This window comes from Gopherus flavomarginatus, chromosome 20, assembly GCF_025201925.1.
Source record: "Gopherus flavomarginatus isolate rGopFla2 chromosome 20, rGopFla2.mat.asm, whole genome shotgun sequence".
In the NCBI taxonomy this organism is placed as follows: Eukaryota; Metazoa; Chordata; order Testudines; family Testudinidae; genus Gopherus; species Gopherus flavomarginatus.
Genome location: NC_066636.1, coordinates 10,744,168 through 10,760,045, shown reverse-complemented (window position 1 = coordinate 10,760,045; position 15,878 = coordinate 10,744,168). Strand labels below are relative to the sequence as shown.

Here is a 15,878-nt window from a genome sequence, read left to right as displayed (position 1 = left end):
GGATGTGGGGGCAAGAAGTGAGATCATCCGAGCTCCCTGCATCCAGGTCACTTTCCTCAGCCGGGCTGCATAGCGGGAGGGCAGAGAGCAGAAGCTTCTGATGCTCCCCTCACAGCACAGCCCAAGTGGGAAAAGTGACCAGGACGCATGGAGCACATGGAGTCACAAAGGAGAGTGGGAAAGCCACTTCACAGGCATTCAAAGAGGGAAAGGACACAAGCTGGGGGAGTTTAACAGACCTTTTGAGCATACAGGTTATACAGAGCATACAGATCACTGCTGCTCCTACAACATGATAAGTTCTCAAGCACCATGAGTCTTACTTTGCCCATCTGTCAATTTTGATGATTATTGATGGAAATATTTTGCCATTGGGTTGTGTGTTTACACAGAAATTGACATTTACCAACAAATACGCAATTCTTCCAAGCCTGCCTAGTCTGCAGTTGATGGGTTTAGAGGGACACATTCACTCTTCCAGGTCCCCATGCCAGGCCTGTTCTTTCCAGGTTGTCAACTTCCCGCACTGCTGGGATCCTTCCCTCATCTCCCCCCAAACCACTGCCCCACCCGCACTTCTGGGGTCCCCTCCCGCACTTCTAGGGTCCCCTCCCTACACTGTCTAACTCCACTGCTGGCAGGATCCCTTCCTGTTCCTTTCATTTCCTGCCTCCACTCTGGGCAAAAGCTCTGCACTCTTCCCACACCATTAGTTGAACCCAGGCCACCTGGGTGAAAACCAGGAATCCTGACCACTAGCCCATATGGGACTATTGTTGCATCTGATGAAGTGGGTATTCACCCACGACAGCTCATGCTCCAATACGTCTGTTAGTCTAGAAGGTGCCACCGGATTCTTGGCTGCTATTATTACTACAACTCAGGCCTTGGCTACACTGGAGAGTTACAGTGCAGGTGGTGGCTTTACAGCGCTGTAACTTACTCCCCGTCCACACTGGCAAGGCACATACAGCGCTGTATCTCCCTGGCTACATTGCTGCATGTGCTCCACCTCGACGAGAGGAATAAAGAGAACAGAGCTGGTGATGCAGCGCTGGGGTGCCAGTGTAAACAGTGATTAATCTTACTACGCTGTCACTGACCTCCGGAAAATTCCCATAATGCTTTCAAGTAGAGATAACGCTCTTTGTTTTGGTGTGATGCCTCTGTTTGCTTTGTTGTGAGCTCAAGGCTCCCGGAGCTGCTTATCTAAAAACCAAACACAGTTACTGTTTGCAGTGAATGAGCAGAGGCAGGGGGATCCCTTTGGAACACCCACAGCTGGTGTTTGCTTGAGGAGAGAAGCAGCCGGGTGGGCACAGGGCGGGGGGTCTGTTTTGGATCAGCGGCTTATCTGGTCTGTGAGGAAAAAAACAAAGGCGGCTATTTGCATTTAGTGAATGAGAGAGGGGTGGGGGAGGAGGCTTGAACTTGCTAGGCAGGGAGCTGACACAGTGTCAGCTCCAAAAATCCACTCGCTCTGTCTCCCCCACGCTCCGTGTCACACTCCACCCCACCCTCCTCTTTTGAAAAGCACATTGCAGCCTCTTGAATGCTGGGATAGCTGCCCATAATGCACCACTCCCAACAGCGCTGCAGATGTGGCCATGACAGAGTGCTGGTAGCTGTCAGTGTGTCCACACTGCAGCGCTTTCCCTAAACAGCTGTAGGAAGACAGCTTTAACTCCCAGCGCTGTACAGCTGCAAGTGTAGCCAAACCCTCTCTTAGCCGACCCCTTATGAGAACAGCAGGGACTAGCATGACTAGATGTCCCGATTTTTTGGTCTTTTTCTTATATAGGTGCCTATTAACCCCACCCTCGTCCCAATTTTTCACATTTGCTGTCGGATCACCCTAGCAGGGGTTGCACACAGGGCTGCATTAACCTTCAGGTGCTAAGGTTTCCCTCTCTCCATTCCCAGAGCCTGTGATCAGGAAACAGACATCAGGGCTCCCAGGTGCTGCACAGACCATGACTGAGATCAGACCCCATATTATGGAAGGTGCTGTACAAATCCTGGCCAACACTGAGACACCCAGGGGGTTCCCCTCAATTTCCCTGGGCCTCTGCTGCCCAACTTCTTCTGAATCCCTCTGGCTCACCCCCCCCTCCACAAAAAACCCACGTTTCCAAACAGTCCTTCTTTCCTTGCCCCCTGATTCTGGTTTCACACCCTGGGACCATCTCCTCTCTTTGTCTCTCCCCCTCCAGGTGAAGCAGAGATGGAGGCAACTTCAGCCACTGGAGTCAGCCTCAGCGAGCACTGCAGGCAGCCCAGGGGGAGGGGGGGGTGTTTGCAGACATAGGAAGGGAGCAGGGGGTGCTGGGAAGAAGGCGGCAGGAGAACAAAGCTCTGAGACCCAACATGGGGAAATTCCAGGGGCGGGGCTCTGACACATCCCAGGTCCGGGCAGCTCCTGGGGAGGGCTCTGGCTCAGCTCGAAGGCGGGGCAGCTCCTGGGGGCGGGGCTCCAGCACAGAGCGGGGGCGGAGCAGCTCCTGGGGGCGGGGCTCTGGCTCAGATCAGGGGCGGGGCACCTCCTGGGGGCAGGGCTATGGCACAACCCGGAGGCGCGGCAGCTCCTGGGGGCAGGGCTCTGGCACAGCCCGGGGGCGGGGCAGCTCCTAAGGGTGGGGCTCTGGCTCAGCTCAGGGGCTTGGCTCTGTCACATTGTGATGTGGAGCCCGGGCTGAGCATCTGTTCTCTGGTTCTCCACGTGCTTCCAGCAGCGCTGGAGCTGCCCGAGCCGGAGGGAAGCCGCTGTTCTCACCTGCAGCCAGGATCTGCCCCCAGCCCCGCTGGGATCCAGGTGGGGACAGAGACTGGGGTCCGGGGGTTCCCCTTGGTGTGGCTGGCGGGGGCGGGAGGGGAAGGGAGAAGCTGGAGCTGCAGGCGGGGGAAGGGCGGTGGGACATTGTGATCCGGAGCCCCCGGGGAGTGAGAGGCGCTGGGGGAGCGGGAAAGTGACTCTGCCCCAGGGAGCCTGGGAGAAGCCTTGGAGCCGCCTCGGCCCCAGTGGAGCTGCAGGAGGATCCGCCCGCCCTGCTGGGATGGGAGGGCCGGGGCCCGGCCATCGTGTGGGCGGGAGGGGCGGACCCCGGGCCCGGCCCAGGGGGGGCGGAGCCTGGTGCAGAGCCCGAGGCCCGGCGAGGGGGCGGAGCCTGGGGCCCGGCGGGTGGGGGGCGGTGTATTAAATCACTCCCCGAACCAATGTGCTACTCCCGGGCACTGCGCATGCCCAGTAACAGCCGCTGAAGCCGCTGCCCTTCCCCCTGCCCGGACCAGCCGTAACGTTCCGCCGGGCTCTGGGGGCGGGGCTGGAGCGGGGCGGGGGAGTAACAGGGAGCGTGGGGGGGGCAGGCGCTGAGCAGGAAATTAATGGGCGGGGGGGGGTCAGGCAGCTGGAGGCAGGGTTCCGAGGGGGCTAAATGGTACAATCCGGGCTGGGGGGAGGAGCAGGAGTTGAGCTCAGGGGGAGGCGCTGGCAGAGCCCCCCCCTTTGGTGTGAGGGCGGAGGTGTCGGGGCGGGGAGGAGAAGCCGGAGTTGCAGGGAGGGGGAGGTCACTGGGGTGGGGGGTTAAAACTGTCTCTGGGCAGCCAGGACATTCCCGGGGTGGTGGGGAGGTGAGTTAACTGGATCCTGTGCCTGTTTTTGCCACTTCCTCCCACACACACATTCTCTCAAGATTTCCCCTTTTCTCTCTCATTATCACACGTGGCTATAAAATCCAGGAGATTCTCCTACCCCCCCCCAATGATCAGCTCTCTAATTGCCTCTGATTTTCCCTTTTCTCTCCATACTTCTCAAATGTCAATTTAAAATCTCTCCGATGGGGGGTGGATTTTCCCACCCATTTTACCTGCAGCGATTTGCCCTTGTTTAGGTGGGAAATTGTTGCCCTGGGTCATTCCCCAGAACATGGCTCCCACTGGAGTGGGGATGGGATGGGATGAGGTGCCCGTTCTCTGCCAGGGCAGGGAAGGGAGGAGCACATCCCCCATGGAGACTGCCCAGACCCCATTTCCCAATCCCCCTGCTGCCCCCTTCCATTGTCCAGGGAGAATTTCAGCTCCCGCCCCCCCCCCCTTAAATCAGCTCCTCAAAGGGCTCTGAGCTGCTCACGTGAATGGTTGCCCCGGGGCCGGGGGGGACCATCACATTCTGTTTATGTATTGGACAGTCATATAAAATCCAGTCCAACAGTCCCCCTTTTCCACTAGTTATTTTATAGCAACATCAAATCCCCTCCGATCTTGGTGGTTTTCTCTCATGTTATCAAATGTCATTTGTGACAGGTTCTCTCTGCGTGTCTCAAAGATTGATATAAAATACCCCAAACATTTCCCCCTCTTCTCTCTAGTTGTTTTATTTCTAATTGAATATGATGGGTTGTTTCCCAATGTGCTAAGATGCAGCCGCCTCTGGGGTGGATCCATGGTGGCCATTATTTGCTAGTGACAGCCCGTGGACCTTTCTTGCCCTCCAGGCCTTCCATTCTCCTGTTAAAGAAGCACTCCCCAGGCTCCCTCTGCCTGTGTGCCTGGCCAGCAGGAGGTGGTGGTAACTTTCTAGCCACTTCTCACACTCAGTGAGGTAACACTTGCAGGGGCAGGGAAGGTGTCTGTGTGGGGAGATGGCAGCTGAAGGGGCATTGTGGTAGGGGGAGGCCTCTGGGTGGCTGGGCAGGGGGTACCCTAGTCAGGTTGGTGGGTTGTGGAGGTTTGGGGTTTTCGGGGGTGGTGGTTCAGACGTGCCCATCCCTGAGGCTATGGGTCCTGGAGGTGGGTATCGCTGGGGGCCTGGTGGCTGCAGAACAGTGGGGGTGTGTGTCTCTTGGGGGGGCGGGACAGAGGGTTAGAGGGAGCCTGGTTCTGTGCCAGGGGCTCTGTCTGTGCTTCCCCTGCTGGTTCCTGGTTTTGTTGCCATGCCCAGTGCACAGAGCTGGGGGAGAGGATCCCTGGCACTAGGTGAGGGCATGCCAGGGAAGCAGAGTGATGGGTCACACTGTAAAGCATCAGGGGGTCCCACTGGGCAGAGGAGGGGGTCCCAGGCAAATGTCAGGGTAGATCGTTCTGGAGGGTGGGGAAGTTCCTAGGCAGGCAGTGAGGGACTGAGTTCCCAGTGGGGGGGTCCCTTGAGGGGGTCCCTGGCTGCTGGGGGCTCTTGGTGGGGGGAACCCTTTGGGATTCCCAACCTGGTAATCATGGTGTGGTGGGGGTTCTCTGGCCGGTAGGGCTCTGAGGGGTATCTGGAGTCCCTGGCCAGGGACTCTGGGGGCTGCGTCCCAGGGAATATCTGATGGGATCCTGGCTGGGGGGTGTCTGGGGCCCCTGGCTGGTGGGTCTGGGCTCTGGGTACTAGGGGGTGTCTGGGGGCTGCTGCTAACCATGATCCCTCTCTCTGGTCAACTTGTGCCAGAGTCCTGACTCCAAGTCACCAGGTCACCAAGTCCATTCCCCAGTCACGTGCCCTGTCACTGGGATAACTTTCTGTCCACGTAGCAAACACAGTTTGTGTGAAATCAAAGATTTTGCTTTTCTTCTCTTTTGAAAACTGCAGAAACTTTCGGTTCCATTTGGAAAATTTGAGCCCCCAGTCCTTGTCCTAGATCTGCGGGGGTGAGGGAGGTGGGAAGGGAGTCAGCACTGCCACACGATGGTCTCTTCCACAACGTTCTGGACTCATTCTTTCTGTAATCTGGTGTCATTGAGACCATTGTTCATCCAGAGTCACCGTATGGAAAGACAAGGAGTGATTCCAGATGGACAGTGGGTCAAATGAGATCAGCCATTTTCCCTGTGAGGAGGGGCTCCCATTAGCTCTGCTGGACCCCGCTCAGAGAGCCCTCTACTGGGATGTCATGCAGGAGAACTATGAGACGGTGGTCTTGCTGGGTAAGGGTTCCTGTCCCTTCTGTTCTTGGAAGGGGAAATGAAGAGTGAAGGTTCATGCCACCCCCACAATGCCATCTGTACCCTGTCCTGTTTCAGCATCACCCCAATAGGCCAGTGACACACATACTACCGGAGACCCTCCTCTGCTGCAGAACACTTTGGGAACAGAGCACAGGAGCCGTATTGCACAGTGTCAAATATCTCCTGTTTGCTGAAGTGAAACTGGGGGTTAGGTCTGGCATAACTGTCCCGTACCCCTAATCATTTTTGTTGCCCATTTCTGAACCTTTTCCAATTCCAATATATCTATTTTTGAGATCGGGTGACAACATCTGCATGCAGTATTCAAGATGTGGGTGTATCATGGATTTATTTGCTGTTTTTACAAATATGATCTATGAGATATTGTCATATCTATCCCTTTCTTAATTATTTCCTACATTGTTCACTTTTTTTCACTGCTGCTGCACATTGAGTGGATGTTTTCAGAGAACTATCCACAGTGACTCCAAGATCCATCTCTTGAGTGGAAGCAACTAATTTAGACCCCATCATTTTGTATGTATAGTTAGGATTGTGTTTTCCAATGGGCTGCACTATGTGCTATCCTGTCATCTAGCACTGCTGAGATCCTGGATTCAGTAATATCCCTGCCCTTCCTGTTCCCTTTCTCCAGTGAACCCCGCCAGCCCAATGCTTCCTGTTCCCAGCTTCCCCAGGATTCTCACACTGTCTCTGAACCTCTCTGTCAGCAAGAAGCAGTGCCAGGGACACTTGCCCTCTGTCTGAGTCTTCGATTTCTGGGACATGGATTTACTTTCTCTGTGTTGTAAGAGGCTTTGTCATAGTGAGTGTCTGTGACGTTACCCCGAGTACAATCTGGACTGTTAAATAGCTGTGTCCCCTCATTTCTCCGGCCTGGGGTGCCTTTTCCACTGTTTTCCCGCGAGAACAGCCCCTCTTGGCCACTTAACACACAGTCTCCAGCATGTAACTCACTCCCAGCTACACAGTATTGAGTGCTGCTAGACAGCCACTCATGAATTACACCTCAGGAGAAAACCAGCAAATTCTCAAGTGCCCAACTTTCCCCCAGAAATGTGCATCTTGCACTGTCCAGCATGCTACTGAACGACGCAAGCTCATATGAAGTCTGTCATTTCATCATTGGAAAATGACATGCACCAGCTTGTTATCCCAAACAGAGTTTCCAACACACTTCAATCCACACATACTGGTTAGATGAACAATAAACCAAGATTGTTAACTACCAAAAACTAAAACTAGGCCCAGTCCATGAAAGGGGCACTCCCATGAGAGACTGTATAAAGGCTGGAACATGAAACACCTTTGTAAACCTGAGACAGCTGCCTTAGGGACAATGACAGGGAGAATCCCCCGAAGTGACTCCTTTGTTTCTGCTCTTCTCTGGCCTCCGATTGTTCCTTCCAACGTGGAGCACTTTGCACTTGTCTCTACTGAATTTCATCCTATTTACTTCAGATCATTTCTCCCGTTTGTCCAGATCATTTTGAATTTTAATCCAGCCCTCCAAAGCACTTACAACCCCTCCCATCTTGGTGTTGTCCGCAAACTTGATACGTGTAAGAGAGAGACTGTTACTGGGAGGGTTTCCCCATGTGTCAGAGGGTTACACCCTGGTGGGAAGGGGCTAGGCCTGTACTGGAATAAGGTCACTCTGAGCTTCACAGTGTGCCAGAACCTAGAATATGCATTAGCAGGGGAAAAGCTGGGGGGAATCGGCTTGGGGAATGGACAAAAGCCTAGTCTGAATTCTCACACCTTGCCCTTTTCACCCCGGCAGGCCAGAGAATAACATCCATGTTTCGCTGCAGATCATCTCGTCCTCCCAGGGGAAGGAAATGGCTGCAATGGAGCTGGCTCAGGTAAAAGATTATCAGGGAGGTGGTGGTGGGCTCTGCTTGGAGGTTGAGGAGCAGTAAATGCATAAGAGGGTGGGAATTGCTAGAGGTGGTGGGAAGCAGGAAATATCTCGGGTGGAGAAAGGGAGGGGACAGCATGTGACAAACCTGCTGAGACTTGTGTAGTGTAGGGCATGATGGGTTGTCACCCCCAGGCGGCAGTTTGTGGAGCTTCTGGGAACTGCTGTGTCCTCTAACCCTCACGCTGGGCTGGCCCTTCTCACACTGCTTTGCTGGAGATTTCGCCAGCCTCTCCAGGGCCTGTTATCACGCAACACAACAGCAGGTGGCGCCATGCTGCCAACTAAGCTACCTGAGTGCTCTACCTAAGCCACTCAAGGACAGATAGAAGACAAGAGCCAATTTCCCACTCCCCCACCTTGCACACTTGCTGTAGTATAAATCCAGAATTATACCATCTTATAGTGCACGGGGATCTCTATAATGCAAGCTCATTAATACAGTTCCCCTTCCCCTCGATATGGGACAGATGTGCACAACAAGCTGAGATTTTCCCCAGACACTTCACTCAAAATACGCTGATTAAGATAAAGCATCAAACAAGTTTATTAACTGCAGAAAGATAGATTAAGTGATTACAAGTGATAACAAACAGATCAAAGCAGATTATTTAGCAAATAACCAAAACTCAGACTAAGCCTAACATACTAGATGGATAGTATTTGAATTAGCAATTTCTCACCCTGACTGGTGGTACAAGCAGTCCCCCAAGTTTCCATACACAAGCTAGAAATCTCTTGATCCTGGGAGCAGCACTTCCCTCACATCCGTTTTTGATTCTCAGGTGTTTCCAGGAGTTCTCTTGCTTGGGGAATGAGGCCAAGAGATGATGTCACACCCCACCTTATATAGCTTTTCCATATGGTGGGAACCTTTTGTTCCAAACTCAGTTCCTAGTCCAGTTTGTGGAAAAATACAGGTACTAAAATGGAGTTTAGTGTCATGTGGTCTGGTCACAGGCCCTGCTGAGTCATAGTAGCCATGACTCCTAGGCTGGCTGAAACATCCACAGGAAGGCTAAGTTCTTCCACAGTCCATTGTCTTTGTTGAGCCATCAGCTCTGTCTGGCTTCTTCATTGTTGTACCTGAAAGGCTCGTTGTGGGTGTTACCCAGAGTAAACACATTTGAAATACAGATCCAGAGTCAATATCCATAACTTCAGATACGAACATGATATGTGCACACAAATAGGATAATCATATTCAGCAAATCAGAACTTTTCCAGTGACACCACACATGATGCATCTTCTACAAAATAGATCATAATTATGTCCTAATCATATTATAATCATACCACTATGATGAATATGGGGGTGTAGTGTCCGATAGGTCCTAATTTCAAGGCACAGGAGTTGGGAATGGAACTTCCCCTCTTTGTGGAACAGGAAATAACCCTCCAGCCAGGGCTGGGACAACTTCCCAGACTCCCAGTGATGGAGCCTGAATCTCATGGCATTTCATTAATTACCACCAACCCCAATCTTTGTGGCAACTGTAAACTTTATCAGTGATGATTTTGTACTCTCTTCTAAGTCATGGATAAGAATGTTAAATAGCACAGGGCCAAGAACCAATCCCTGCAGGAACCTGCTAGAAAGAAATCCACTCGACCATGGTTCCCCATTTACTATCAGAGTTTTTAATCTATTTAATGTATGCCATGTTTATTTTGTATCATTCTAGTTTTTTTAGTAAAAATATTGTGGTGATCAAGTCATGTCCCTTACAGAAGTTTAGGTATATTACATCAATACTATTTGCGGCAACTAAACTTTTGGTCTCATCCAATAAGTATATCTCGTTAGTTTGATAGGCTCTATTTTCTCTAAACCTTTGTTAATGGGCACTATAATTCTGACCTTCTAACTTCTATTTTTTACTATTGACTTCCCCTTTCTTCCATATATTTTATTTGGAGAGTGCTGGGATTCCTACCAGGGAGCCACTAACAGGATCCAGAGACAGCCTCATCTCCTATATTTAGCTCTGGCTAGTAGCTATGTGATAAATGTGAAGACCCTACTTCTGTCTGTCAGCTGGGAGACACAAAGGTTCTCTCTTTGTACCCTCTGATGCCTCCTGGCTGCTGTAAGCAAGGTGGGGTGGGACTCTGTTAACATGTGCCTTCCGGAGCTTCCATTTCCTTGGTGCTGCTGTTGCGTGACTAGTGGGGTTGTGAGTGGGTCAGCAGGTACTGAGTGTTGGACTCTTGCTCTTTCAGGGGCCGGTGACCTTCGATGAGGTGGCTATGTATTTCTCCAGGGAAGAGGGGACTCTGCTGGACCCCACTCAGAGAGCCCTCTACAGGGATGTCATGCAGGAGAACTTTGAGACGATGGTCTTGCTGGGTCAGGATTCCTGTCCCTTCTGTTCTTGGAAGGGGAAATGAAGAGTGAAGGTTCATGCCACCCCCACAATGCCATCTGTACCCTGTCCTGTTTCAGCATCACCCCAATAGGCCAGTGACACACATACTACCGGAGACCCTCCTCTGCTGCAGAACACTTTGGGAACAGAGCTCAGGAGCAGTATCATACAATGTCAAATATCTCCTCTTTACTCAACTAAAACTGGGAGTTAGGTCCAGCATAATGAACAGAAGGTTCCTACCCTGCAACACACAGGGACACACTCGTCCTGGTGTTGGGAGGGGAACAGGAGAAAGGACAAAAGAAGAGATGAAGAGAAAGGAGGGAGGGACAGGTGGATGGAGGAAAAGGTGAAACACAAAGGACAAACCCTAATGTCCCCATGATTCTAAGGGACAAAATCCCAGGTGCGGAATAAAATTCTGCCTCCTTAAGCTCATGTTTTCCATGCCTAGAATTCAACTCTCACCAGATGGATCAGACTGAACAGGTTTCACACCTCCAGGAGGCTCTTACCTTCTAAACAGGGACGGCTGTTTTCTAGTAAAATCACTACAAGGGAAGGAGAAAACTGGAAGAGGTTTCTCCTGGCGCTCACGTCCGTGAACCCGAATACTCTCTCAGTCCTCAGAAAGAGACCTGGAGAAGGAGACTTGCTGAAGCAAAGCCACAGGGGTCTCTGAGGTTTCCCTAGCCCCTGGCCCCTGACTGATGTCAGGATCTCTCTGCGAGGTCACCACCTGCTCACCAATAGTCTTTGACCAATAGTGTGAGGTCCTGCAAAAGGCCTTTGTGATGTCACTGCCACACCCCGCCCTTGCTGTGCCAATGTCCTGACCCTGGCCAGGCACTTTGGAGCTTTGAGCTACTCCCTGTGGATCACCTCACTCAAGGAGCTTTTCTATAGAGCATCCTCAGATGTCTAAGCACACGAGTGCCATGGCAATGAACTGACACACATGGCACCAAGAGGAGATCATTAGTAGACTAACCTATAGGAGAAGGACACCCCAGCATTAGTAGGGGAGAAATCCCTACTGAACATGCATTACACCTAGCAGCCCCTGCGTGGGGTCGGGCGGGGGCTGCAGAGGGGGGAGACCTGGGAAAAGGATGGATGGAAAATGTCTGTGCAGCCGGGACATGGCCGGGGGGCGAGGGGAGAAGAGCAGGTGACCCCTGAGGAGCGGGGAGAAAAAGGGATAGCTGAGATCCCCTCGGAATTACCACTGCTCCCTCCGTGAAGACCCCCCTCCTCTGCTGTCCTGCCCCCTTTCTCCCTAGAGAGCAACAAGCAACATCCAGGCTGAAACCCCCTTCCCTCAAACCCCTGAGAAGTTCCCTGTTCCCCTCCCCTCATTGTGCCCCATTTTCTCTCCCCTTTGCCAATGGCCAGTTCAGATCTCAGGTTTGGGGTGTTTCCCCCCATTTTCACCTGCAGTGATTTGTCCTTGTGTAGGTGGGAAATGGTTCCCCCAAGTGATTTCTGAACTGGGCAGAGGCTGGGGGGGGCCTGAGACAGGGACACCTCTGGGCTGGGCTATGGGGGCCACTCTCTGCTGGCAACAGGGCGTGGGAAGGGCCAGGAAGGGGAGGGGGGAGCAAGTGTCCCCCATAGAGAGGGTCCAGCCCCAGGCTGCTACCAGTAGCACATTTCCATCCTGGCCGGGGGGGGGGGCTTTCTCCAGCTGGGACCTGCCCCCTAGGCAGCCCCAGGCTCTGACCGCACCAGCCCCGCCTGGAGCCCCCAGTGAGTGAGAGACCCCGGAGGGGGAGGGGGAGGGAGCACTGGGCCCTGACAGGAAAGTGACTCTCTCCCCTCAGATCTTGGTGTTTTCCTCTCATGTTATCAAATATGCAGTTTGTGACACAATTTCTTTGCAAATCTCAGAGATTCAAATAAAATAACCTAAACACTTGCCCCACTTCTCTCTAGTTGTCTATTTCTAATTGAATATGCCCTGAGATTTTCCTGTCTCTAATTATAAAATAATAAGAAAATCTCAGATTTACACCTTTTCTCAGATTATTGAACACAAAATGTTTGCAAATGTTGCCCATTTCCTCTTTATTCATTTATCAAGTATTCATGTGAAACACTCAGATTTTACCTCCTATCAACAACTGATATAAAATCCCTCTGATTTTCCACTTTCCTCTCTATAATTTGCAAAATGGATCCAAAATCTCTGATTTCCACCCTTTGTCTTTCATTTCTGAACACTGATCTGAAAGCTCAGGTTTTCCCTCTGTGTCATTATCAAATGTCAATTAACAATCCTCTCAAGTTTTGTGCTGTTCCTTATGTTTCTAAATCCCAAAAACTTCTTCCTTCGGGGGAAGCTGTTGCCCTGAGTCGCTCTCCATTCTGGATGTTGCAGGGGATTACATTTCCCAGTGATTGTCTTTCCCCTCTCCTTGGAGGATCATTTGTTCCCTCTTTTAGCTCTGTTAGATATTTGCCAAAGAAAGAGACCAGCCTGATATTTAATACACATCAAAGCCAGAGGCCTCCCCCTGTTTGGGGATCAGTGGTTCGCAGCTGGTAGTGGGAGAGTTGGCTGGCCCCTTTTCTTTTCTCCAGCTGGCACAGGATGAGGGGGTCACTCTGAGTGCGGCATGTCTTGAGAAGTATCCCAAACCACAAGACAAATGGTCTCTGTGAAGGGTTGCTTCCCACAGTGCTAAGATGTAGCGACCTCTGGCAGGATCCATGGTGGCTACTATTTGCTAGTGACAGGCCACGGAAATTTCTTACCTATTTTGCCCCTCCATGCCAGGCCTGCACAACATATGGCCCACGGGCAACGTGCGGCCCGTGAAGTCTGTGCGTCCTGCAGCCGGGAATCAAAGGGCTCTGGGCTGCCCGTAGCCGCGGGGAATCCAAACCCCTTTAAAGTTCAGCCGCGGCCGGGATTCAAAAGGTTCTGAGCTGCCCACAGCCGCAGGGAGCCCAGAGCTCTTTAAATCTCAGCCGCGGCCAGGATTTATAGGGCTCTGGGCAGGCGGGCGGGGAGCTCAGAGCTCTTTAAATCCCAGCCACCAGGGCCGGCTTTAGGCCAAATTAACCAATTCCCTTGAATCGGCCTCGCTCCTAAGAGGACCCCGCACCCAAGCCCCAGTACCAGCAAAAGCCAGTGGCTGTACCAGGGTGGCCCAGTTTCCCCAGGGGGCAATTTAAAAGGCCTGGGGCTCCCAGCAAGGGCTGGAACCCCAGGCCCTTTAAATTGCCACTAGAGCCCTGCTGCTGGAGCCCTGGGGTATGGCTGCGGGGCTCTGGGGGCTATTTAAAAAGTCCAGGACTCCCATTGCTTCTACCTCCCCGGCCCTTTAAAAAGCCACTGGAGCCCCGCCGCTTCCCCAGGGTTCCCGCGGCTATTTACAGAGCTGGGGCAGTGGAAGCAGGGGCGCCCCGGACCCTTGAAATAGCCCCCAAGCCCCAGGCTGCTGCTGCTACCCTAGTGGGAGACGGGGGAGGAGGAGGAGGAGGAAGAGGAGGAGGAGGAGAAGGAGGCACTCACAATAGACGATGGGCTGTACCCCCTGTACCTGCACCCCGTGCTCTGCCTGCAGCCAGCCCGTCCCCAGCCAGCTCCTGCTGCACCCCCTGCCCGCACCAGCCCCGCACCTCCTGCCCTGCTTGCACCAGTTCCTGCCTGCAGCCTGCCCATCTCCAGCCAGTCCCACACCCCCTGCCTTGCCTTCAGCCCTGCACCAACCCGTCTCCAGCCAACCCCTGCCGCACCCCGCTGCCTGAAGCCAGCCAGTCCCGCACTCCTTTGTCTCCAGCCCTGCCAACCCATGCCGCACCCTCCCTGTGGCCCTGCCTGAAGCCAGCCAGCCCACCCCACACCTCTTGTCTCCAGCCTGCCCCACACCCCTTGCCCAGCCTGCAGCCAGACCCTACCTCTCGCATCCTCCCCCTCCCCCACCTCCAGCCAGCCCCATGTTCACTGGTGCCCTGCAGTTCCGAGGGAAGTAACCCTGCACACCTGCTTCAATGAGATGGGCAGGGAGCAGCTGGGACCCACACATGTGCACCCTAGCACACTCTAAGGGAGTGGCAGAGCTCATTTCTAGTTCAGACCCATCTTTTTAAAAAAGAACTTTTAGGTAGGGTTAACATACATCTGTACTTTCCCGGACATGTCAGGCTTTTTGGTTTTTAAATCGCCATCTGGGAGGAAAATACGGACGTATGGTAACCCTACTGGTACAATAAATAAATACTGTGGCAGAACTTTTTATAGGGAACCGGTTGTTAAGAACTGAAAGGCTTTTTTTTCCCCAATCATCCCTGCGGGGCCCCGCCAAAAATGTTCAAATTGGGCCCCGCACTTCCTAAAGCCGGCCTGCCAGCTACGGCCGGGATTCAAAGGGCTCTGGGCTGCTCACAGAGATTCCCGGCCGCAGCTGAGGTTTAAAGGTCTCAGGGCTCCCCACCGCCACGGGCAGCCCAGAGCCCTTTGAATCCCGGCAGCAGCTGAGATTTAAAGGGCTCAGGGATCCCTGTGGCTGCAGGCAGCACAGAGCCCTTTGAATCCTGGCGGCAGCTCCAGGGGATGGAGTGAGGCTGGGATTTCAAGGGCTCAGGCTCCCCTCAGCAGCAGGAGCTCTGGGACCTTTAAATCCCAGCCCCAGCCCTGAAAAGCTCCGGGTTCCCCCAGTCGTCAGAGCCCCAGGCCCTTTAATTTAACCCTGAGGGCTCCCAGCCACCTCTTTGGCTGGGAGTCCCTGGTTGATTTAACATCAAGTAATACCTCCCCACCACCAACCTTCCTTTGTGACCCACAGCTGTTTTGGTGGGGCGGCACTGGGGAAGGAGGGTTTGTTTCTGCAGGGCTGGGCGGGGTGTTTCCGCCAGGCTGGGAGGTCCTGAGTGGGGGGTGTTTCCACAGGGCCGGGGGGTTTCGGTCCTCAGCTGTTTTCTTTGGAGTATTGTGGCCCTCGCTGTTTTACTCAAAGTACTGTACAGGAACTTTTCAGGGGGATTAAGGCAAAATGCCACATTTATTAGTAATACAGGTATCAATTAATACTCTATGATATGCACATGAGATATATATCACAGTCATGCATTCACGCACACACACAGACATAAACACACTCCGTCTTGCTGTTGTTACCAACTAGTTGCTCCCCTTAACTGCACTGGCCAGGTGAGTTAGATGGGGGAGGGGTGGAGCCGGGCTTCTACCGATCCAAATCGATGGTCCGATGGTGACAAGACGAGATCAGGAGTCCTTCTGCAAGACACTTCGCATTTATAGCAGCTTCCCTCTTATGTAAATCTAGACCAGATTCAAAATCTGGGTCTGCGTCCGTTGGTCTTTGTGCTGCTTTTCTCTGGGTGTTGTCCCAATGCTGCTCAAAGAGGGTGTTTTCTAAAGAAGGTGCTTGCTTCTAATCCCTGAGGCCATCAATATGTCTGCTCTTCTTTATTGGGCCCACTTGACAAGTTGTATTTATCATAACCTTAGTCCCAGATTTGGACCTTAGCGTCCAAAATATGGGGGTTAGCATGAAAACCTCCAAGCTTAGTTACCAGCTTGGACCTGGTACTTGCTGCCACCACCCAAAAAATTAGAGTGTTTTGGGGCACTCTGGTCCCCCTGAAAAATCTTCCCTGGGGACCCCAAGACCCAA

General features: G+C 52.8%; 1 protein-coding gene across 1 annotated transcript in view; it reads left to right on the top strand.

Moving 5' to 3' along the window:
• Nucleotides 1-15,878, top strand: part of LOC127037853 (zinc finger protein 560-like) — a 463,505-nt gene that overhangs the window by 253,023 nt on the left and 194,604 nt on the right. The window contains exon 2 of the mRNA XM_050930000.1: nt 4,491-4,558. The gene's annotated coding sequence lies outside the window, so the exon portion shown is untranslated. The remainder of the gene's footprint in view (nt 1-4,490; nt 4,559-15,878) is intronic.